Source organism: Bos javanicus, chromosome 16 (genome assembly GCF_032452875.1).
Source record: "Bos javanicus breed banteng chromosome 16, ARS-OSU_banteng_1.0, whole genome shotgun sequence".
In the NCBI taxonomy this organism is placed as follows: domain Eukaryota; kingdom Metazoa; phylum Chordata; class Mammalia; order Artiodactyla; family Bovidae; genus Bos; species Bos javanicus.
The window spans coordinates 44859837-44882621 of NC_083883.1; the positions used below are offsets into that span (position 1 = coordinate 44859837).

General features: G+C 50.5%; 1 protein-coding gene across 3 annotated transcripts in view; it reads right to left on the minus strand.

The window, feature by feature from the left end:
• LOC133227823 (SPRY domain-containing SOCS box protein 1) overlaps window positions 1–22785 on the minus strand; it is a 134493-nt gene that overhangs the window by 17234 nt on the left and 94474 nt on the right. The window contains exon 1 of one of the 3 annotated variants that reach the window (XM_061382829.1): window positions 13640–13826. The exons of the other annotated variants lie outside the window; for them this stretch is intronic. The gene's annotated coding sequence lies outside the window, so the exon portion shown is untranslated. Of the gene's footprint in view, window positions 1–13639; window positions 13827–22785 lie in introns of those variants that run through there. 3 annotated transcript variants of the gene reach the window in all.

Here is a 22785-nt window from a genome sequence, read left to right on the forward strand (position 1 = left end):
CGGAAGGCATCACTGACTCAACAGACATGAGTTTGAACAAACTCCGGGAGATACTGAAGGACAGGGAAGCCTGGCATGCTGCAGTCCATGGGGTTGCAAAGAGTCAGACACGACTGAGGGACTGAAAAACAATAATCTGTTTCCGTGGGCTCCGAACAAGAAAAGACCTGCGCCATCCTCAGATGGGAAACCCAGCCATGGTGGCTATACGGGGCTCTGTGTTCTGCCAAGGCCAGGATGAGGAAGGAGGACCTCTAGGGGGCAGAGGCTGGAGAGGGGCAAGACCACCAACCTTGACTCAGCTGGGACAGCGCCCTCAGCACCTGCTGGGAATGCAACACTGTCCCTTCAATTAAATCAGCAGCTCCGCAGTTCCGCCTTCCAAAACAGCACTTTCGGATCAATTGGAAATGCTAAAAATTACCCTTTTGTTTTGTTGTTAAAGACAAAAAATGTTTGTTGAGCGAGCAATACCCTCTGTTGGAGACACGTCCAAGGTGATAGGTGACAAATGGATGGGACGGCGTGGGGAGGCAGGGGATACACAGAGGCGGTCGCTGTGGCCTGGCAAGCGAACACCCAACCCAGCTTTCAGCTCAGTTCCCCCTCAGTGCGTCCGACTGCCCCCAGAACAGTAAAACCATTGTTTCAACACGTGATGGGGAAAGAATAAAATTCAGGATGTGGAACAAGGTGACCTATTTATAAAGCCTCCTTTCACCTGCAGATCAAATAAGCTCCCTCCCTCCGCCTCCCCGCCTCACACAGCGCTGGCTGCAGCCGAGGATTTTGCAAGAGAAGCAGGCCTGAGCAATGGGCTATTAGATCAGGACACAGCTTCTGCAGCTGGGCTGCGTGGCAGAGAGCACAAAACTGGGGATTTGTGCTTCGTGAGTAGGGGCTCACGCTTTGGTGGTGGGAGCACCCAGGGAGGGTGTGCTCCGTGCAAGCCTGACCACAGAGCCTGGGCCAACATGCCACCAACCACAGGACAAAAGCCATGTTATGTGGCCATTACCACCTCTACTCTGTGCACCTATAGCCTTGAGGAGAGACACCCAGGAAGATACATGAAAGCTGTCTTCTTGCTCAAGCAGGGCTAGAAAAGTCAGCATCTGCCCCCAGAATCAACAAAAAGGATTGGACCTTTCTGGAAAGTTCTGATGAGTGGTTCTGGAGAGAAAAATCCCACACGGGCTGGAGCTCTAGCCTCTGACCTCAAAAGACCAAAAGATGCACCTGCCGTAAACACCTACGGAAGGACCCAGATTACTCATGGCACTTTCAGAAAGGGCTCGAATCAGTTGAGCCTGGCCTCTGGGAAACAGCATTCACATTCATTCAGAGACTAAAAATCATGAAAAAAAAAAAGTCACGGCTGCAGCCGAATTGAGGTTATGATGACAACGGCTCCGTTCACATGAGCAGCTCTGCTCCTGGGAGGGAGCTGAGTGACAATGACACACGGTGACCTTCCAGAAAGCTTTCTGAGACAGCAGCAGATGCCCAGTGAGGAGGAAGGCTAGTGGACTCCCCACGTCACTCAGGCTGGGAGGTCCATCACACTGGGTCTACCCGGGCCATGCAGGAACTGGACGGGGGAGGGGTGTCTGTGGGAAGAGGGCAGGAAGGGAGCATGGAGGACAGTGTCACAGCCACTTCCCAGGGGAGAGCCCATGGGTGCCCAAGGGGGAAGGCTCAGGGATGCAGGTCCCTCCTCGCCCCACCCTGGATGGTGGCAGAAGCCCAGAAACCTCGGTGGACTGTTGGTCCCAGGGAGTGCACTCCAGCCTCAAGAGAAGTGGGGTTCGCCTTTCCCTGGATGAGTGCTGGGACAAGGCTCCCCAGGGAAACAAGGGTCCTCTCTGCACTGGCCGCCTGCAGCACACACGCTCACCTGTTCACTCCAGCTCTGTGTGGCCTGTGAGGAGGCCTGGGACAACTCCACTCGCCTGCATGGGGACCCCCAGAGCGAAGCCTGACCACGTCCAGGCTTTAGGGCCTAGAGACCTGAGTGCGAGCAGGTGACACTCTGGCCTCTTCCAATGGGACGTGCCAACTGGGAAAGGTAACCTCTGAGAGTGGCCCCATAGGTCACCCCATGTCCCTCCAGGAGGAATAAGCAGGAGGGAGGCCAAGGAGAGATGTGAGGCTGTGAGAGGAATCAGTTCCCAGAGATTCAAGGGGTTGGCTGCTGAGAGAGCTAGAGGGGCCTGTGTTTGCTTATCCCACCTGTAGGCTCAGGTGATGCTCTCAAACCACCTAGGGTGTAAAAGGAGAGGGAAGAGTGGCATTCGGCATAGCTGAAGCACTTCACATAGCACTGGGGGTACACGGTAGGTGTTTAATACCTGCCACTCCCTGCCTTCTCCCACCTCCCTTTAACAAGGCTGTTCTTTAGTCGCTAAGTTGTGTCCGACTCTTTTGTGAGCCCATGGACTGTACCCCACCAGGCTCTTCTGTCCATGGAGTTCTCCTGGCAAGAATACTAGATTGTGTTGCCATTCCCTTCTCTGGGGATCTTCCTGACCCAGGGAATGAACTCACATTTCCTTCATTGCAGGCAGACTCTGAGCCACCAGGGAAGCCAGAGGTTCGAAGGAGTGGTTCTCAAAGCAGGGTCCCTGATCAATAGATCAGTGTCATCCTTAGAGACAGCAAATGCTTAGGCCCCACCCTAATCTGAATCAGGCATGCTGGGGGTGGGGTTGGCATTCTAATGAGCCCTCCAGGGATTAGGACACTGCTAGTTTAAAGGAATTACAGCTCAAGATTTTGGAATCTCAAATCCACATTGAGAACTGACAAGCTTGGACTGATGACTACTATTTTTTAAAATTTCTTGTTCTGTCCTGATTTGAAATATTTCAAATGTTATATATGCTCTTTTTTTTTGAAAGTCGCTCAGTCATGTTGGACTCTTTGTAATCCCATGGACTGTAGCCTGCCAGGCTCCTCTGTCCATGGAATTCTCCAGGCCAGAATACTGGAGTGGGTAGTCGTTCCTTCTCCAGGAGGTCTTCCCAACCCAAGGATCGAAACCAGGTCTCCCACACCGGAGGCAGATTCTTTACCATCTGAGCCACCAGGGAAGCCCAAGAATTCTGGAGTGGGTAGCCTATCCCTTTTCCAGGGCATCTTTCTGTCCCAGGAACTGAACCAGGGTGTCCTGCATCTCAGGCAGTTTCTTTACCAGTTGAGCTACCAGGCAGGTCCATTCTCATAAGAAATCCATGCTCACAGAGAAATAAAATATCACCCTCCTACTCTAGCACAGATGCAGGGACTGTCCACTCACAGCAAAGGATCACACCACACACACTACACCCAAGTTGCTTTTTCTAAGTCATAATATATTAGCTCCAGCCTACATCAACTTTATGCTTTAGTAGCTATGTAATATTCCATTATCACAATTTTGGTAACTTTTCTTTTTTTAGCTGTGTCACATGACTGTGGGATCTTAGTTCCCTAACCAAGGATCAAACTCATGCCCCCTGCAAAGGAAGCATTGGAAGGAGTCCTACTTACTGGACTGCCAGGGAATTCCTGTGTGCCTTCCCATTTAGTTCACGGCCACCTTTCCTCTCATTCCCCTCAAAATCTTGGACCTCAGAACCTCCCACCCCACTGTCTATTTTTAGAAGAAGAAAATCCAATGTGAAAGTAACCTACCATCAGGCTTCCTGCTGTTGGAACTGTGGGGTCTGAAGGCACTCACAAGTTTCTGCACTCACTGGGCTGAAGGTTTGTCCACTGGACCTTGAATGGACCACAGCCAATGAACTTGGGCAAGATTCTAAAAGGAATGGGGCAGTGCGTCTCCTACTGCAACCTAATCATGGTTCCCTGGATGAGATTTCACAGAGGATTTCACAACAGGATGCCAAGGAAGAGGCAAATCCCTGGGCCTCACAGGCCAGTTAGTGAAAAAAAGGGACTTAAATATCCTTTAAAGATACAATGGCCTGCAGAAACTTCCTCTTGTAGGCTATTGGCCTTCCTCCTCCAATCTTGTCAGCCTGGAAAGTCCTGAACACCTGCACTGATAACTCCACAAGGGAGACCACAGCAGGCTCACAGGTGGCAAATGCATTCATCCTGAACTTCCAGGCAAGCACGAGGGTCCGGGCACCAGATTCCCATGGTGCCAGCTGGTCACATGAGGGATGAGGCGAGGAGGCAGGAAGGGGTCTCCCCAGCTGGCAAATCTATGGAGATGGACACAGCTGTCCAAGATGCTAGCTGAAAGGATCACTGTACGAGGGGCAAGGGAAAAGGTCTGCTATCTTAAGCGACTGCAGCCACGAAACTAAATGATACTTGCTCCCTGGGACAAAAGCCGTGACCAACCTAGACAGTGTATTAAAAAGCAGAGGCATCACTTTGCCAGCAAAGGTCCATGTAGTCAAAGCTATGGCTTTTCCAGTAGTCATGTACGGATGCGAGAGTGGGACCATAAAGAAGGCTGAGCATCGAAGAATTGATGCTTTTGAACTGTGGTGTTGGAGAAGGCTCTTGAGAGTCCCTTGGACAGCAAGGAGATCAAGCCAGTCAATCTTAAAGGAAATCAACCCTGAGTATTCATTGGAAGGACTGATGCTGAAGTTGAAGCTCCAATAATTTGGCCACCTGATGCAAAGACCCGACTCATTGGAAAAGACCCTGATGCTGGGAAGATTGAGGGCAAGAGAAGAAGGAGGTGACAGAGGATGAGATGGTTGGATGGCATCACCCACTGACTCAATGGACAAGAGTTTGAGCAAACTCAGAGAGAAGGACAGGGAAGCCTGGCGTGCTGCAGTCCATGAGGTCACAGAGAGTTGGACATGACTTAGTGAATGAACAACAATCTAAAGTGGAAGGAAGGACACAACTGTATCTGCCCTACTAGTAAAGTCTAGAAAGAAGTATACAGGCACATGTGTGAAAAGAGATGAAAATAAGCAGCAAAAATTGTTTCTATGTTTAGAGTGATGAGTTTATGAGCTTCCCTTTCTTTCAGAGTTCCTTACTGTTGTCCTATGGTTGTTGCAAAACCGTAAATGGATGAATCCTAATGTCCATCAGTGCATGATGGCACAAACAAACGGAAAACATATATAATGGACTATCACTCAGCCATACACAGGAAAAACGGACTGCCATATGACACCTGCCATAGCGTGGGTGGACCTCAAATCCTTCATGCTGGGAAAGAAGGCAGATCGAAAAGGTCACACAGCGGTGCTCCCACGTCTATGGGATAGCCGGAATCAGCAAACCCATAGAGACAGAAAGCAGCCTGGTGGTTGCCAGGGGCCAGGGGTGGGGAATGGGGAGTGAAGGCTAAGGGGTCAGGGTCTCTTTTATGGGGGGTGGGGGGTGGGTGAAACATTTTACAACTGGACAGAGGTGGTGGCTGCACAGCATCGTGAAGGTACTGGATGCCATGGAACTGTCCTCTTGAAAACGGTTACTGTTATGTGAATGTCACAACAAAGGAAAAAACACAAATGGATGAAAACTATGCACTTCTCCAAAATCCTCATGGCAGGAGGTAGGTGTGGGAAGGGCCGCAGAGCAGAGATGAACCCAGAGCTTGTGGAGACCCGGTGGGCAGAACCAGGCCCCTCAGCCAGGGTTACACAGGGAGACAGGGCTAAAGAGCCTCATAGTGAGCAGCAAAGAGCCTTCTAGAGCTGAGTTCTCCACTCCCCACCCTACCCCCTTCCTTTCCTAGGAAAGAAAGAGCTCAGAGCTGTGGTTTGGCAGCCCCACTGCTTTGAGACGGCACCTGTGGACAGAGTTTTTCTGGGGGAATCCAGAATGCGTGCCTGCATCCTGGTGCCTGCATCTGTGATGTGGTGCGGGAAGGAGACAAATGGACACACACACACATGTGCCCCTGGCTGGAGGAGGAGGATGTACTAGAACCGAGGTCATGCGGACCCTGCATCCATACATCCTCCACTCTGGGAAGGAGGCAGGTTGAGGAGAGACAACACCCGGAGTTCCAGGTTCTGGCTTGTTTCCGGAGCAGCTCAACGCCCCGAGGCCACTACAAACTGGCAAAGGCTACTGTGTTACAAGGCCACTCAGCGCCTGCTCACTCCCCATCGATGACATTGGTGCCCACCTGCCAGCCATGATGATGCCACAGCGCAGGGCACTGGTCCAGGCCAGGCAGGCCCCAGGCTAATGCACAGTGTGACTGGACCTGCTGCCACATGCAAACCCGCTCTCATGGGTGGAGTTTCTGTGTTCCCGTGTCTGTGTTCCCGATCATAGCTCACAGACTTGGAGAGACCTGTTTCTCATGCCAGGTGCTACCTTCTCCCACAAACCCCTTTTGGCCAGATTCACTCCTGGTAAACACGGAAAAATGGGCCCCAAAGGGCCATGCTCTAGGCCTATATACGTATATACTTGATTGATTCAGTCACTAAGTCCTGTCTGACGCTTTGCGACCGCATGGACTATAGCCAGCCATGCTCCTCTGTCCATGGGGTTCTCCAGGCAAGAATACTAGAGTGGGTTCCCATTTTCTTCTCCAGAGCATCTTCCCAGACCAGGGATCGAACCCATGTCTCTGGCATTGGCAGGCAGATTCTTTATCACTGAGCCACCAGAGAAGCCATATATGTATACAGTCAGATCAGATCACATCAGATCAGTCGCTCAGTCATGTCCGACTCTTTGCGACCCCATGAATCGCAGCATGCCAGGCCTCCCTGTCCATCACCAACTCCCGGAGTTCACCCAGACTCACGTCCATCGAGTCAGTGATGCCATCCAGCCATCTCATCCTCCGTCGTCCCCTTCTCCTCTTGCCCCCAATCCCTCCCAGCATCAGAGTCTTTTCCAATGAGTCAACCCTTCGCATGAGGTGGCCAAAGTATAGTAGGTGCTCATAAATACCTGAGTTGCTTTCTCACCCATCCCACAAGCACCTGCTAATCCCCCATAGGGAAGCGTGAGCTTCCTGAGACCCTTTCTTTGTTCCTTAGTCCAAGGAATTCAATAAAGTGGATGATTCAAAACTGGGAACTGGCGCCTGGGAAAGCTAGAGAATGTTCCACCTACTCTGCCAGAAAGCATCTTCCCCAGGTGGAAGCTGGAAAAACTTGACGAAACCTATAAGACAGACAACTGCAGAAGTGATCCAAACTGAGGGGTGGCCTGCAAATGTTCAGCTAATGAGCATTTGGGAAAGCCAAGTCCAAATCAGGTGCTTTAGGGCTGGAATTCATTACCAAAATATTTGTTAGACACCTACTATATACATTATACATATACATACTATAGGGCTTCCCTGATGGCTCAGTGGTAAAGAATCCCCGTGCCAATGCAGGATACACAGGTTCAATCCCTGGATTGGAAAGAGCCCCTGGAGAAGCAAATGGCAACCCACTCCAATATTCTTGCCTAGAAATCCCATGGACAGAGGAGCCTGGTGGGCTATAGTCTAGGGGGTTGCAAAAGAGTTAGACATGACTTAGCAACTGAACAACATACATACTATAGAAGTAGAAATCATTGCCCTCAAGGAGCTTACAGTCTGATGAGGGAGACATAGCCATTGTAACAATCTTCTGAACAGTCAATGTGAGCTTCGGGACACAGGTTTTTATCTATTGTGTTCAAGATGGGAGGCCCCATGCCTAGAACATTGTCTGAAACAAAGCAGGTGCTAAACAAACAAGCCTTGACTGAATGAATGAACACTGTTGTAGTTGTTCAGTCACCAAGTCGTGTCCAACTCTCTGTAACCCCATGGACAGCAGCTCACCATGCCTCCCTGTCCCTCACCATCTCCTGGAGTTTGCCCAAATTCATATCTAGCATGGGGCCAGGTAATAAGTATCAAAGAAAAATGAAGCAGAGTAGCAAGGACAGAGAAAGGGATGGGGGAAGGTGGTGAGGAAAGACTTCTCTGACACAGTGATACATGGACAGAGACCTGGAGGAAGCAAAGGAGAAAAGCATGTGAGTATTCAAAGGGAAGGGTGTCCTGGGCAGAAGGAACAGGATGTGCACAGGCCCTGAGGTCTGAGCATGTGTGGCAGGTCAGGGGAACAACAGAGATGTGGTGTGGCCAGAACAGGAGGAGGAAGAGGCTGTGGAGGGAGGTGGTGCAAGGTGTGCAGAGGGCAGGCACACCAGGTCTTGAGGGTCACAAGGAAGAAGTTCAGATTTTGTCTTCAGTGTCATGAGAAACAAGCAGAGGGCTTTGTGCATGCAGAGAACACAATCTGACTTCCCTTCTAACCGAGTCTCTCTTGGCTGCTGTTTTGAGAAGAGGCTGTTGGTAGCCAGAGACCAGCTAGGAACTCAATGCAAGGACGCAGCTTGGATGGGGGAGTGGTGGAAGTGGTAGGATCCAGAGTGTAACCTGAACTAGATATAACCCCACGTGAGTGCATGCACACTAAGTCACTTCAGTTGTGTCCGACTCTTTGTGACCCTATGAACCGTAGCCCACCAGGCTCCTCTGTCCATGGGATTCTCCAGGCAAGAATACTGGAGTGGCTCTGACATAAATCACAGCAAGATCCTCTATGACCCAACTCCCAGAGTAATGGAAATAAAAGCAAAAATAAACAAATGGGACCTAATTAAACTTAAAAGCTTTTGCACAATGAAGGAAACTATGAGCAAGGTGAAAAGACAGCCTTCAGAATGGGAGAAAATAATAGTGAATCAAGCAACTGACAAAGAATTAATCTCAAAAATATACAAGCAGCTCGTGTAGCTTAATACCAGAAAAATAAATGTTCCAATCAAAAAATGGGCCAAAGAACTAAACAGACATTTCTCCAGAGAAGACATAGATGGGTAACAAACACATGGAAAGATGCTCAACATCACGCATTATCAGAGAAAAGTAAATCAAAACCACAATGAGGTACCATTTCATACCAGTCAGAATTGCTGCTATCCAAAAGTCTACAAGCAATAAATGCTGGAGAGGGTGTGGAGAAAAGAGAACCCTCTTACAATGTTGGTGGGAATGCAAACTAGTACAGCCACTATGGAGAACAGTGTGGAGATTCCTTAAAATACTGGGACTAGAACTGCCATACGACCCAGCAATCCCATTGCTGGGCGTACACATCGAAGAAACCAGAATTGAAAGAGACACGTGTACCCCAATGTTCATCGCAGCACTGTTTATAATAGCCAGGACATGGAAGCAACCTAGATGTCCATTGGCAGATGAATGAATAAGAAAGCTGTGGTACATATACACAATGGAGTATTACTCAGCCATTAAAAAGAATACATTTGAATCAGTTCTAATGAGGTGGATGAAACTGGAGCCTATTATACAGAGTGAAGTAAGTCAGAAAGAAAAACACGAATATGGTATATTAACACATATATATGGAATTTAGAAAGATAGTAATGATGACCCTATATGCGAGACAGCAAAAGAGACACAGCTATAAAGAACAGACTTTTGGACTCTGTGGAAGAAGGCAAGGGTGGGATGATTTGAGAGAATAGCACTGAAACATGTATATTACCATATGTGAAATGATCACCAATCCAAGTTCAATGCATGAAACAGGGCACTCAAAGCCGGTACACTGGGACAACCCTGAGGGATGGGATGGGGAGGTAGGTGAGAGGGGGGTTCGGGATGGGGGACACATGTACACCCATGGCTGATTCATGTCAATGTATGGCAAAAACCACCACTATATTGTAAAGTAATTAGTCTCCAATTAAAATAAATTAATTAATTAAAAAAAAAGAACACTGGAGTGGGTTGTCATGCCCTCCTCCAGGGGATCTGCCTGACTCAGGGACTGAAACTGCATCTCTTATGTCTCCTATGTTAGCAGGCGGATTCTTTACCACTAGAGTTCCCCTGGTGGCCCAGCTGGTGAAGAATCTGCCTGCAATGCGGGAGACCTGGGTTCAATCTCTGGGTTGGGGAGATCCCCTGGAGAAGAGAATGGCTACCTACTTCAGTATTCTGGCCTGGAGAATTCCATGGACTGAATAGTCCATGGGGTCGCAAAGAGTTGGACACAACTGAGCGACTTTCACTTCACTTTTTATCACTAGCGCCACCTGGGAAGCCCATAACCCCCTAGGAGACATCCTATCATACCTTGTCTAAGCAAAAGGCTGCTTAAGCTTTAAAGGTGGTGGTGAGTGAAGACACAGATGCAGAGCCCAGTGACCCAGTGGTCTAATCCAAGGCCCATGACTCCAGCTCTTGTTCAGTCTACTCCTGGCCTAACAGGGATATCAGGCTACAAAACTTGAGGCACGAGTCATGAGGGCCACTTGTCAGTTTCCCTGAGCTCTGGTTCGGTGTCTCCCATTTGCTCCTCTCAGAGGCAAACACTAATGCGACCTGAGTGGCCTGCCTCAGGTTTATACATCAGTCTCTTGTGAGTTTGGTAGGTATGTCTAAACTGTATCAGGGATTTCCCAGTGATCCGGTGGCTGACTCCATGCTTCCAATGCAGGGGGTCAGGGTTTGATCCCTGGTCAGGGAACTAGATCCCACACGCTGCAACTGAGAGTTTGCAACCTCATCTAAAGATCCTGCATGCCACAACTAAGACCTAGTGCAGCCAAATAAATAAAGATATTTTAAAATAAATTAAAAAACGCTATCAATATTAGATACATTGTTGAAATTCAGTCACTAAGTTGTGTCTGACTCTTTGTAGCATGGACTGCAGTATGCCAGGCTCCCTGTCCTCCACTATCTCCTGGAGCTTGTCCAAATTCAGGTCCACTGAGTTGGTGATACTGGATATATTGGGGGGAAAATCCCATTCTTGAACATGCAAAAGGTAGGTTAGCCATAATGACCCCAATGAAGGTGGGCCGTGACGACCCCAGTGTAGGTGGGCCGTGACGACCCCAATGAAGGCGGGCCGTAATGACCCCAATGAAGGCGGGCCATAATGACCCCAATGAAGGTGGGCCGTAATGACCCCAAAGGCCGGGCCCAGCGCAGCCCCTTGGCATCCTCATCTGGGTAGCTCTGAGGCTTCTACTGAAGACTTCTTGGAACTAAAACAGGGTGGATCAAGGAAAAAGGGAGAAGACTACAACAGACAAAGATGGAGAAGGCTGCAATCTGAAGTCGGGCTGCCTGGGTTTAACTTTCAGCTCCACAAGCTGGGCAACCTTGGACAAGTGCTCCAACCTCTCTGAGCCTCAAGTTCCTCATCTGTTGACATGGGGATGATGACTGTTCAACCCTACTGATTTGCTTTAGGGATTAAATGGGAATGCCAACACTTAAAAAAGCTCAGCACTTAATAAAGAGCCACAGTGGCCATGTATGTGTAGTTTAATGGTCTGAGGAGAAGGAGGGAGGGAGGGAGAGAGGGAGGGAGAGAGGGAGGGAGGCAGGGAGGGCTTCTTGAGGAGGCATCTCCTCCCCAGGGGTGGAATGCAGCCATGCGAATCCTGACACCCATCCTCCACTGCAAAATCAGTACTCTCCCAGAGAACAACTGCCTTGGGGTGTCCACGACCCAGCTCCGTGGCCGCCTCTCACCATGTCAAGCTCACTAATGGTGACAGAGAGGTCTCCACTGGAAGCTCCCAGGTGATGCTGAAGCTGAGGCCGCTCAAAGTCAGCCATGGTTTTGTCTGCCCCCATCTCATCCCCGTGCCGCTCCCCTGACAATGTGCCGGTTCCGGCAGTGGTGGTGGGTCTGCCATGCCTCTGTGCTCTCTGGGGCCAGAGGGCCAGGACAGACATGTCTGGAGAAGTTTCTTGGGAAAGCAACTTGGAACTGGGTGAATCTGGTCCGCTTATCACATTTGAAGATACAAAAGGAGGAAAGAGGAAATGGAAAAAAGGGAAATTGGTCCAATAACCATTTAATGGGCTGATCCAGGATGGCAATCGGGGCAGAGGGAGGAAGAAGCCAGATGGAGGCACTGGCTTTGCCCAGCAAGCTTGTCAGCCATACTTCAGAATTAAGCGAGCCCAGGAAGGGCCAATGGAGCTGGACCAGGGCCTCGGTACCTAGCAGGAGTGAGGGCTGCACATGCCCGTTTCATGCGCGCGCTTCTGCAGGGCTGCACTGCGACTCCAGACAGAACACGCTCAGAAAGCTATTTCCCCTGCAAGCTGGACCTTCCATAAAATCATAGCAGCAGCATGTCACCTTCACAGGCAACACGGGGAGCGGGGGACGTGTCCCCCACACCTCAGTGTCAAGGAAGGCAGCCTCGTCACAACTATGGGGGCACAAGACCACAGACCCAGGTGTGGGGACCCCTCCCTGGCGCCCAGCTGGGGCAGCCAGCCCCGGGGCAGTGCCATCCTGTAACAGAGGAGGACCATGGTCCCCTCCCACCCAACACACTGCGTGTTTCTAAGGCTGTCCCAAGTTTCCGTTCCCATATCAAAAGCACCTCTTTTCTGCTGAGGCGGCAAGACCTGCCAACAAAACAAGCCTCTGGGACCCACGTTTCTGTAGCACGCCTTCCCTTGAAAAGCACTTCAATGAATCACTGAGGTTAAATAGTATCGGCAGCTGGGTTGGTAGAAGAAATCCTTGTGAAAGTCAGACAGAGGTGCTTGGGCAGAGCACCAGGGCAGAAGTGCTATGCCCTGCCCACCCCCCAGGTACCCCGATCTTGACTGACAGCACTTCTTCTCCAGGCCCCCAAATGGAAAACCAGACCTACCTAAGATCCTGCACACGGAGCCGGATGATTCCTTCCTTGGGAAGTGATCCTTTTAGCAGCGAGGGAGCCAGTCACCCCAAGTGCCCTGCATCTGGTCACGCCCCCCACCCCCCGACCCCTCCCGGGGAGCCCATGGGTCTGCCGCTGAGGCATCGCCTGAGAGCTGGTTGGAAATGCAGAGTCTTGGGCCTGGCCCCTGCCTCTGAGCAGCCCTATCACAGGTGATCCGTGTGCCCAGGTGGGTGGGGGCTGGGCCTGGGTCCTCAAGGCAGAGGCTGGCAGGAAACACATCAGAAATAAAGAAAACAGAGGCTCGTCCAGCCCGTTCCAGGAAGCCAGTCCTGAAACATAACGGACTCCCAAGAAAACAAATCTAGAAGCCGACAAGTTTAACAGAAGTCACAGGCAGAGCCTGGCAGGGCCCCGTCCTCGCCAGACCCACAAGGGCAAAGGGCACACAGAACAGGCTATGGATTCCTTAGCCCCAGACGTTCTAGAAGCCCTTGGTCGATTGGGGTCTTGGGAAGCCCAAGGCGGTGGCAACACCTCTTCCAGGCCCTCCTCTGCGCCCCAGCTCTCTCTGCTCCTCCAGATAGCCCCGATTCCCCGACTAGCCAAGCCAGCCCGCAGCCTCCAGGAGCCTCATGCTTTCTTGCAGCCACACCTGCAGCCCTTGCTTTCACTTCAAACAACCCCACCCGACCAGAATCCGGGCCATCCGAGATCAATCCTGGTCCTCTCCGCCACGGAGCTGTCCCTGGCTGGCCTCCACGACCTGGGCTGTTTCACAGCAGGTCTCCATCTCCCTGCAAAAACCTCCCCCAGAACTAGCTCAGGACCCTGGATCCTGCCGGAATCTAGAATGAAGGTCATCCCTGGCCCCTAGCAGCACCCTGGCCCAGGTCCACAACCCTGGCCAGGACCCACTCCCACACGGCCTGCCTGCAAGTATTGGCCTCATGGTCTCCCGCACACCTACCGGAGGATTGGCGGAGTTCTGGAATGTTTCGGGCCAGTGCCCAGAGATGGGGGAGCTCCAGGAGGGAAGCCCTCGATCCCCGGGCCGGGGGAGACGGAAGCGGAGTGCAGGCAGCTCGCTGGTGCCCCAGGAGCAGGGAGCCTCCCTGCCAGTGGCCGGGCCCTGCGGGTCCCCAGGCCTCCCTCGCCCGGCTGGATCAGCCCTGGCCGGAGTGAGCTCCACCGTCACCAAGGGGAAGCGGCCCTTGGTTACCGCTGGCTGGGAGAACACAGAAGGCAAAACAAACACTGGACTGGCTCCTCACTGCTGGGAACAATTACAAGGTAATCGGCCAGTTTTTAAAAGCCCTCCAGAAGGGAGGCTGCTGGCCCAAGGGAAGGCTGGTTTGTAACCCATTCCCTCCCTCCTGCTGCTGCTGCATCCTCCTCAAGACCCAGGGACCCTCTCTCCACCTGGCGCAGGGACCCCCGGCAGAGCAAGGCTGGAGCCTCAGAGGAAGCGGGGCACACAGTCCCAGGTGGGCAGTGTGCCACTTCAGTGCCCAAAGCACGTTCCAGAATCCTGGCCAGCCTGCAGGGGCAGACTCACCTCATCCCCCTTCCTAGATCCCCTTCTAGCAACAACCAGCTCTCTTGTCCCCAAGCAACTTGTCATGAAACTAACAGAAACTTACCAGCGAAGAGTTAAGAGCTCGTTTGCCAGGTTCCAGCCGGGGCTGGTGGACCATCTGCCAGGATAGTGCCTGGGCCATGGCCACCCCCCAAGGACTGTACCCAGCGAGGCGGGGGGTACTTCAGGTACAGCCCAGGCACTGATCCCCAACTGTTGCCTGTTAGCAGATCTGGGACCTTCAGCCAGTCACATACCTCCTCTTAGAAGACATCCTGGAGCCCGGGGTTTTGGTTGTGACCCCAGACCCATAAGCAGAAACCGTGGGGAGCCCCCAGTGGAGAGGGGGAGGGCTGAGTGACACCCAGCCCCATCTCCAGGTCCCCCAAGGTGGGGGCACGTGCAGGAAGGTTTCCTCCGCCCCCACCGCAGATCCTCCACGTTCTCCAAGCACTGGTTTCAAGCCTGCCTCTCCCCCTGCTCCCTCACAGTGAATGTGTGGCACCTTTCTGGGGCCAGATGGCTGACCTCAGATGGGGAACGTGGCCGCAGGTCCAAACCCCAGACAAACAGGGCCTGTCTCACCCTCTTGAATTCCCCTACCCCACCCTGCAGAGGACACTGGTCAGTTCTCCCATCCTGTAGAAGCCACAATGGTCTCAAGAGAGAAGAGCCTGCTTTGGCTTTACGGACCTCCTAGGGGACAGAGATTTGGAGAGACAGAGAGAAACAGAGAAGCAAAAAGAGAGACAGAGACACAGAGAGAGAGAGAGAAATGGAGAAACAAGGACAGAGACAGAGACACAGAGAGACAGAGAGTGAGAGACAAAGACACAGAGAGAAAACGAGGGGTAGAGACTCAGACAGAGAGCAGAGAAAGAGAGAGACATAGACACAGAGACACAAAGAGACAGAGAGACTCAGAGAGACAAAGACACAGAGAGAAAATGAGAGGTAGAGACTCAGACAGAGAGCAGAGAAAGAGAGAGACATAGAGACAGAGACAGACAGAGACATAGAGACTCAGAGAGAAAGCAGGGAAAGAGACAGAGAGATAAACAAAGAAGCTGGAAAGGAAGTATAGGAATGGGAAGCAGGAGGGTGGAGGCCCCACAGCCTCAGCAGACTCGTGTTGGCCCAGGGTCCCCATCAGGAGGGCGGGCTCAGGCTCTGAGTGGGAGCTGCACCCCCCTCCCCCATGGTACTCAGTGGGGGACACTTCTCCGGTAAGGCACCCAGAGGAGCGGGGCAGGGTGGGAGGTTGGGGTGCACCTCTGCCCACCTCCAGCCTCACTCTGGCCCCTCCCAAAGAGAGTGTCCTGTCTCCAAACCAGGGAGGTCTTGAAGCTAAAGCAAGTCAGCAACCTCACTGACCAGCTCAGCCAGTGGCCCCAGGGAGGGAGCCTGGGCTCCTGCAGGTCCAAGGACCAGCCTGGGCTGTGCTTTGGAAGCGGAAGGGGGACCGACAGTGGTGACAGCAGCAGCAGTGGCAGCTTCACCGGACAGGCTGAGCACCGTGAGGAGGCCCTGCTTCTTAAAAAATCAAATCAGCACATTTGGAGGTAAAGACCTGGCTCACCGGAGTACCTGGTCACCCTGCTGCCCGGCCTAGTCTCTCAGAGGGACCCAGGGGCCAGTCCCCACCCTCACCAGCCCCAGAGGCATAGAGCTATTATTCAGGGACTGCTCAGTGGTGGGAGTTAACACTGGGGTTAGAGTCTCAGACGTGGCTCTGAGATGCTGAGAACTGAAATGGAGCATTTCTGGGACAACTGGATAGAAACTCTCAGAAAGACCCCTCCACCTCTCACTTGAGTTGATGAAGTTTCTTCCAGACATCCAGGTTTGACTTTGATCCCAGACAGGGAAGAGAAGGGGCCAAGCATCCCTGGGCTAAGATACCAGACCCCCACTTGGCATCCCCACCTCAACACATTCCTGCCTCCCTTTGAGGACCTGGGCATGGCACACATGGCTGCTGTACCCACCAGGAGCCTGGTTGGCTAGGGAAGAGGTCACTCAGTGCCACTGTTTAAATATCCACAAACTGGCATTCTCCTGTAGTCTTTCTCCTCACATGGTGAAGGAAAATTTAAGCCATCAGGAAAAAGTAAAGAGCTTCTTAACACAGCCCTGCTCTTCTCTTACCACTAACGATCCATTTGGTAAATTTGATGGTCTGTCCCACAAGGCAGAGCCTGGTGGGAGTGGTGGGGAGGAGACAGGCCAGCAAACTGCCTGGTACCCACTGCTTCCCAGCAGAGATGATGTCTTCAAAGAGCTTCAGTAGAAGCAGGATGCTCGACCTCGGGGGTTGCTGAGATAGGTGGGGGTGGAGGTGGGGTGGGACTCTCGGGGACATCCCCTTTGAGGGGTTCTGACCAAGGCTGGGATTTTAGTAGCAAGGGTGAGCTGAGGGAAGAAGCAGACAGACACCACCCTTGCTGTGAGAGAACCCTTCCCCCGTCACAAACAGAAGTGAGGAGGTGTATTTGGGACCCAAAGGGTGGTCAGGAGATTAGAATGGCATTTGGGAATTTTGAGCAGTAACTGGAGAGAGGGAGAGAGAGGGGCGGGGAACATAGTCCGGATGACAAAGACCTTGAATGTCATGACGAGGAGTCTGGACTCAGGCACAGGCGCCAGATGGAAGGCGACAGATCAGAAAGCCCGGGACCTCCCTGGTGGTTCAGTGGTTGGGAAGATCCCCTGGAGAAGGGATAGGCTACCAATTCCAGTATGCTTGGGCTTCCCCCGTGGCTCAGACAGTAAAGAATCTGCCTGCAATGTGGGAGACCTGGGTTCCATCCGTGGGTTGGGAAGATCCCCTTGAGGAGGGCATGGCAACCCACTCCAGTATTCTTGCCTGGAGAATCCCATGGACAGAGGAGCCTGGCGGGCTATAGTCCATGGGGTCGCAACGAGTCGGACATGACTGAGCAACTAAGCACACACCAGTGGTTAAGAATCTGCCTGCCAATGCAGGGGGCATGGGTTTGATCCCTGGTCCAGGAAGATCCCACCTGCCTTGGAGCAACTAAGTCCGTGTGGCACAACTACTGAGCCTGTGCTTTAGAGCCCGGGAGCTCATGTGCCACAACTACTGAAGTCCTTGCACCAGGAGAGTCCATGCTTTGCAACAAAAGAAGTCACTGCAATAAGACTGAGCACTGCCACTAGAGAGCAGCCCCAGCTCGCCGCAACTAGAGAAAAGCCCACAAAGCACAAAGACCCAGCACAGCCAAAAATACATAAATATAATTAATTTTTAAAAAGAAAGCCTGCTCCTAAGTTCAGCCAGCACCCCACTGGATTTCCGGATAGAACCAGAAAATACTGGGAACGGAGAAGTGACATCCCCTCTTTCCACAGAGCAGCTGCCCTTGCATAGCTTAACGAAAAGAGCTGTGGGTGCAGACATTCCATAAGTACTTCGGGGGAGGCAGGTGAAGAACCAGGAAGAAAGAATTAGAACATTTCTTTTACATAAACAGAAAGCTTGGGTGTGTTTACATTCTGAGAAATATCGCTTTAAATCAACACCATGAGAAAGCAACCATAATTTTTCACCTGAAAAAATGAGATGATAAATACCTAATCTGCAAAGAGGATAATGAGTGTACCTGAAGAGGCCAAAAAGTTCCCAGAACGTAGTAGGTGCTCAGACAATACCTGACGTTTACACGTGTATTCAGGGTTTCGGTGGTGGCTATAATTACTGTTGTTGTTGTTCAGTCACTCAGTCGTGTCTGACTCTTTGCGACCCCATGGACTGCAGCACACCAGGCCTCCCTGTCCTTCACCATCTCCCGGAGTTTGCTCAAACTCATGTCCATTGAGTCGGTGATGCCATCCAACCATCTCATCCTCTGTCATCCCCTTCTCCTGCCTTCTATCTTTCCCACATCGGGGTCTTATTGCTACATGACATTTGGGTAAGCAGATCTTAACTCTGAAGATCATCTTCCAGCCACTGACCACAGAACCAGAGAACCATAACCTTCTTTTAAAGTGCAAAAGGGGGACTTCCCTGGTAGTCCAGTGGTTAAGAATCCCACTTTGCAATGCAGAGGATGCAAGTTTGATCCCTGGACAGGGAACTAAGATCCCACAAACCTCGAGGGGTGGCCAAGAAAAGGAAGGAAGGAAATTTTGATACACACTGCAAAGTGGACACACCTTGAGGACATGATGCGAAGAGAAGAAAGCCAATTACAAAGGTGGATGATGGTGATGGTTGTACAACAGTGCACTGAATGCCACCACCATTTAAAAATGGTTAAAATGGAGTAGTGTGGAAGCATGGTGATGGTTTAGTCGCTAAGTTGTGTCTGACTCTTGCAACCCCAGGAGAGGCCAGGCTCCTCTGTCTGTGGGATTCTCTAGGAAGAATACTGGAGTGGGTTGCCATTTCCTTCTCCAGGGGATCTTGCCAACCCAGGGATTGAAGCTGGGTGTCCTGCACTGCAGGCAGATTCTTTACCCAGTGAGCTACGAGGGAAGCATAGAAGCATATACACTACCATATATAAAATAGATAGCCAATGGAAACTTGCTGTATGACTCAGGGAACTCAAACAGGGGCTCTCTAACAATCTAGAGGGGTGGGAAAGGGTGAGAGGTGAGAAGGAGGTTCGAGAGGAAGGGGACATATATACACCTATGACTGATTCATGTTGATGTATGGCAGAAATCAAACCAGAATTGTAAAGCAATCATCCTTCAATTTTAAAAAATCTACAAACAAACAAACAAAATCTAAAAATGGTTAAAATGGTAAATTTTATGTACACTCTACCACAATTTAAAAAGTGCTTCATTTTATATGAAAATAAGGAAGGAAAAAAATGTGAGACACAAAAAGTGATGAAAAGGGGAGTGGGTCCCTTTATTCTGACGCTACGGGAACATGTGCTGGACAAAGCTAAGGTGTTTGACCACCACCCCTGGACCCGCCTCATCTGCATCTCTAAGCCAACCGATGGCCAAGGCTGTCCACACACAGAGCTGTTGTCCCAGAAGTCATGCTGGAAAGTCGGCAGAGACAGAATACCACCATTTACTTGGCTACTGGGTTCCTTAGAACCCCCTGGCCAATCTCTCTTATTTTTCATTTGGAATAAGGAGGACTTGAATACCTGTGGGGGTGTTCATATGCTGTTTCTCACTGCAGGTGCCTCACAAACCTCATGAGGAGGCAGCACTGGCGGGAAACAGAGGTGGACTTAAAAAGGAAAGGCCAGGCCTCAAACGGCTAAGAAGCTGGGACAGGTTGCTATCCAGGAAATGACTCATGTCTCCCTTGGTCCCTTGAGGCTGCTTGGGAGCAGACGCTGAATAGCACACACGGAGATACTTGAGATTCTCAAGAGGAAGGCAGCTTCTGGCGGACTCCCCCGAGGACCCTGGGACACCTGGGGTGGCAGGTGCCCAGCACAGCCCCCAAGGGCGGCTCAGTCCACACTCATGGGTGAAGCACCATTGAAACCAAACCAGAATGGCACAGAGCTGGGTGCCAGGGCTCTTCTCCTGCAGCCACCCACACTTCCTGTGACCTCGGTCACCCTCTGTGCACTCAGGCTGCAGAAACCAGCAAGCTGACTTCAGGCCCCAGACACTTCAGGGAACGTGCTCTTCCACATTAGGACCTCCTGATTAATACATTGAATGGCCTGAAAAAGCATCTACCTTGCAACTGCATTTGAAAACCCTGACTGTGACCTTGACCTTGAAATACTGGTTTCTGTGACAGTGTGCTCCCTGTTCTGCAAGGCTCCCACCCAGCTCCTTCGCCAGTTTTTCCTCCTCTCCTTAATCACAGATGTTCCTCTCTCTGTGGGCTTCTCTGCTCTCACGGCTCCAGGGAGCATCTCCCCTTGAAATTGACACATCACCCTTATGGCGACGGCATCATTGAACAGCATGACTCTTACGGCAACCCTGCCCTGCATCCCACACAGCTCCCTGCCAGACTCAAACATGGCCCCCTCCCAGCCTCTACATCTCTGCCAAGTTCTGTCCTTCTCCTGGTCAGTCACCCAGATTCAAACCCCTCATCTTCCTGGATTCCTCCTCTTCTTGGCTTTCCACATTATCATCAAATGGTAGAAATCCCACCCCCCAGAGTTGCCCAAATTTGTCGCCCACTCTCATGGTTCAAGTCATCATCACCTGCAAAGTTAGTGTAGGAGTCTCCAAAATTGGTCTCCCTGCCCACAACATACTCTCTGACCCCATCGGATCTTCCTAAAACACTCTCATTTAGATATTAGTCTTTTTTTTTTTCTTTTTCATTTTGAAAATATGTAACTCAAACGTGTACAAAAGAGACACATATTTTCAGCACCTAAAATGAACCACTGTCAACAGCCTGTCACATTTGCTTCTGGTCCTTTTACTGCATAATGGTCAAATGGCCAGAGGACCTGATGAAGCAACTCAGGAACAAAAACTAAATGCAAGTGATAAGCTTATATGAAAAAAAAAAAAAAACCTGACCTGTTTGGTAAACAGGGAAACAAAAAATTAAGTACTAAGAAGTGATCCATCACCTTGCACCCCCTGCCCCAGATTTCTACACAGTCAGTAGAGAGATGGCACCTCCTACCGATGGGCAGGGGAGGAAGTTGTGCACCAGTGTGGCTCGTCGACTCTGAACCTCGCAGCTTTGGGGAAATGAGCTGAGGGCTTAGCCAGCCACGCTGCTCCTGGAGCGTGGGCCACAAGAATAAAAGCACCTGGACAGAGGACATCTACACAGGTGCTTATTACAGAGGCTCTGCCATTTTCTGCCAGTCTAAATTGAGTGTTGCCATCATGTTCAACTGATCAGGTGGCAGGTGGACAACTCTGTCACATCTATACCATGAACCATTCATCACACAGCAATTAAAAGAACAAGGTAGAACCACACTGAAGCCTGGGGGCATCTCCACATGCGTTCAGTGAGGACAAAAGGGTAGACTATGAAAGGAAAGCCCATTTTAATCAGTGGTGTCCCCTGATTTTCTGATGGTCCAGTGGCTAAGACTCCATGCTCCGAATGCAGGGGGCCTGGGTTCAATCCCTGGTCAGGGAACTAGGTCCTACATGCTGCAACTAAGAGTTCGCATGCTACAACTAAAGATCCCGCTCGCCCTAAGACCTGGTGTAGCCAAATATTTTTTAAAAACACAAAGAATGGTGTCCCCAAAGAAACATACATATATGCCTGGGCAGGAAGGAAGGTATGAGTTACTCAGGGTGTCTTACCCTTCCATAAAAGGTTTAGGTTAAAAGAATTAGAAAAGAAGGGATGTTGGCAAGGATGTGGAGAAATTGGAACCCTTGTGTACTATTGGTGGAGATGTAAAGCAGTGCGGCCACTATGGAAAACAGTATGGAGGTTCCTAAAACATTTCATTTCTGGGTATAGACCCAAAAGAATTGAAAGCAAGGTCTCAAACAGATATCGTACACCTAGATATTCACAGCAGCATTATTCACAATAGGCAAAAGGTGGAAGCAACACAAGTGTCCATCAACCAATGACTGGATGAACGAAACGTGGAGATCCATTTGACCTTAAAAAAGGAGGAATTCCTATCACGGGCTACAACATGGATGAACCTTGAGAACATTATGATAAGTGAAATAAGCCAGTCACGAAAAGGCATATACTGTGTGATTCCACTTGCATGAGGTAACAAGAATACCTCAAATTCATAAAGACAAGAAGTAGGATGGCAGATGACCAAGGCTGAGGGAGCGGGACATAGGGAGTTGTTTGTTTCTTTAATGGAGACAGTTTCAATTTTGCAAGATGAAAAGAGTTAGGGAGCTAGATGCTGGTGATAATTGCCCAACACTGTGAATGTACTTAACACTACGGACCTATACACATAAAAATGGTTCAGATGTTGTCATGCTAGAGCATGACTTGAAAAGACACATGCAACCCAACGTTCACAGCAGTATTATTCACAATAGCTATGACAAGGAAACTGAGGTCCATTGACAGAGGAATGGACGAAGAAAATGTGGTACATAAATACAGTGGAACATTACTCAGCCATAAAAAGAATGAAACAATGCCATTTGTAGCAACATGGATGAACCTAGAGATTATACTAAGTGAAGCGAGTCAGACAAAGACAAATATCATATGATATCACTTATATGTGGGATCTTAAAAAATGATACAAGTGACCTTATTTATAAAACAGAAACAGATTCACAGACATAGAAAACAAATTTATGGTTATCAAGAGTTGGGGGAAAATTAGGAGTTTGGATCAACAGATACACACTACTATACAAAATATGTAAACAAAGACCTATTTATAGCACAGGGAATTATACTCAACACCTTGTAGTGACTTATAGTGGAAAAGAATTCAAGAAAGAATTGTGTGTGTGTGTGTGTGTGTGTGCGTGTGTGCTCAGTCGTGTCCAACTCTTTGGGATCCCATGGACTGTGGCCTGCCAGGCTCCTCTGTCCACGGAATTTTCCAGGTAAGAATACTGTAGTGGGTTGCCATTTTCTACTCCAGGGGATC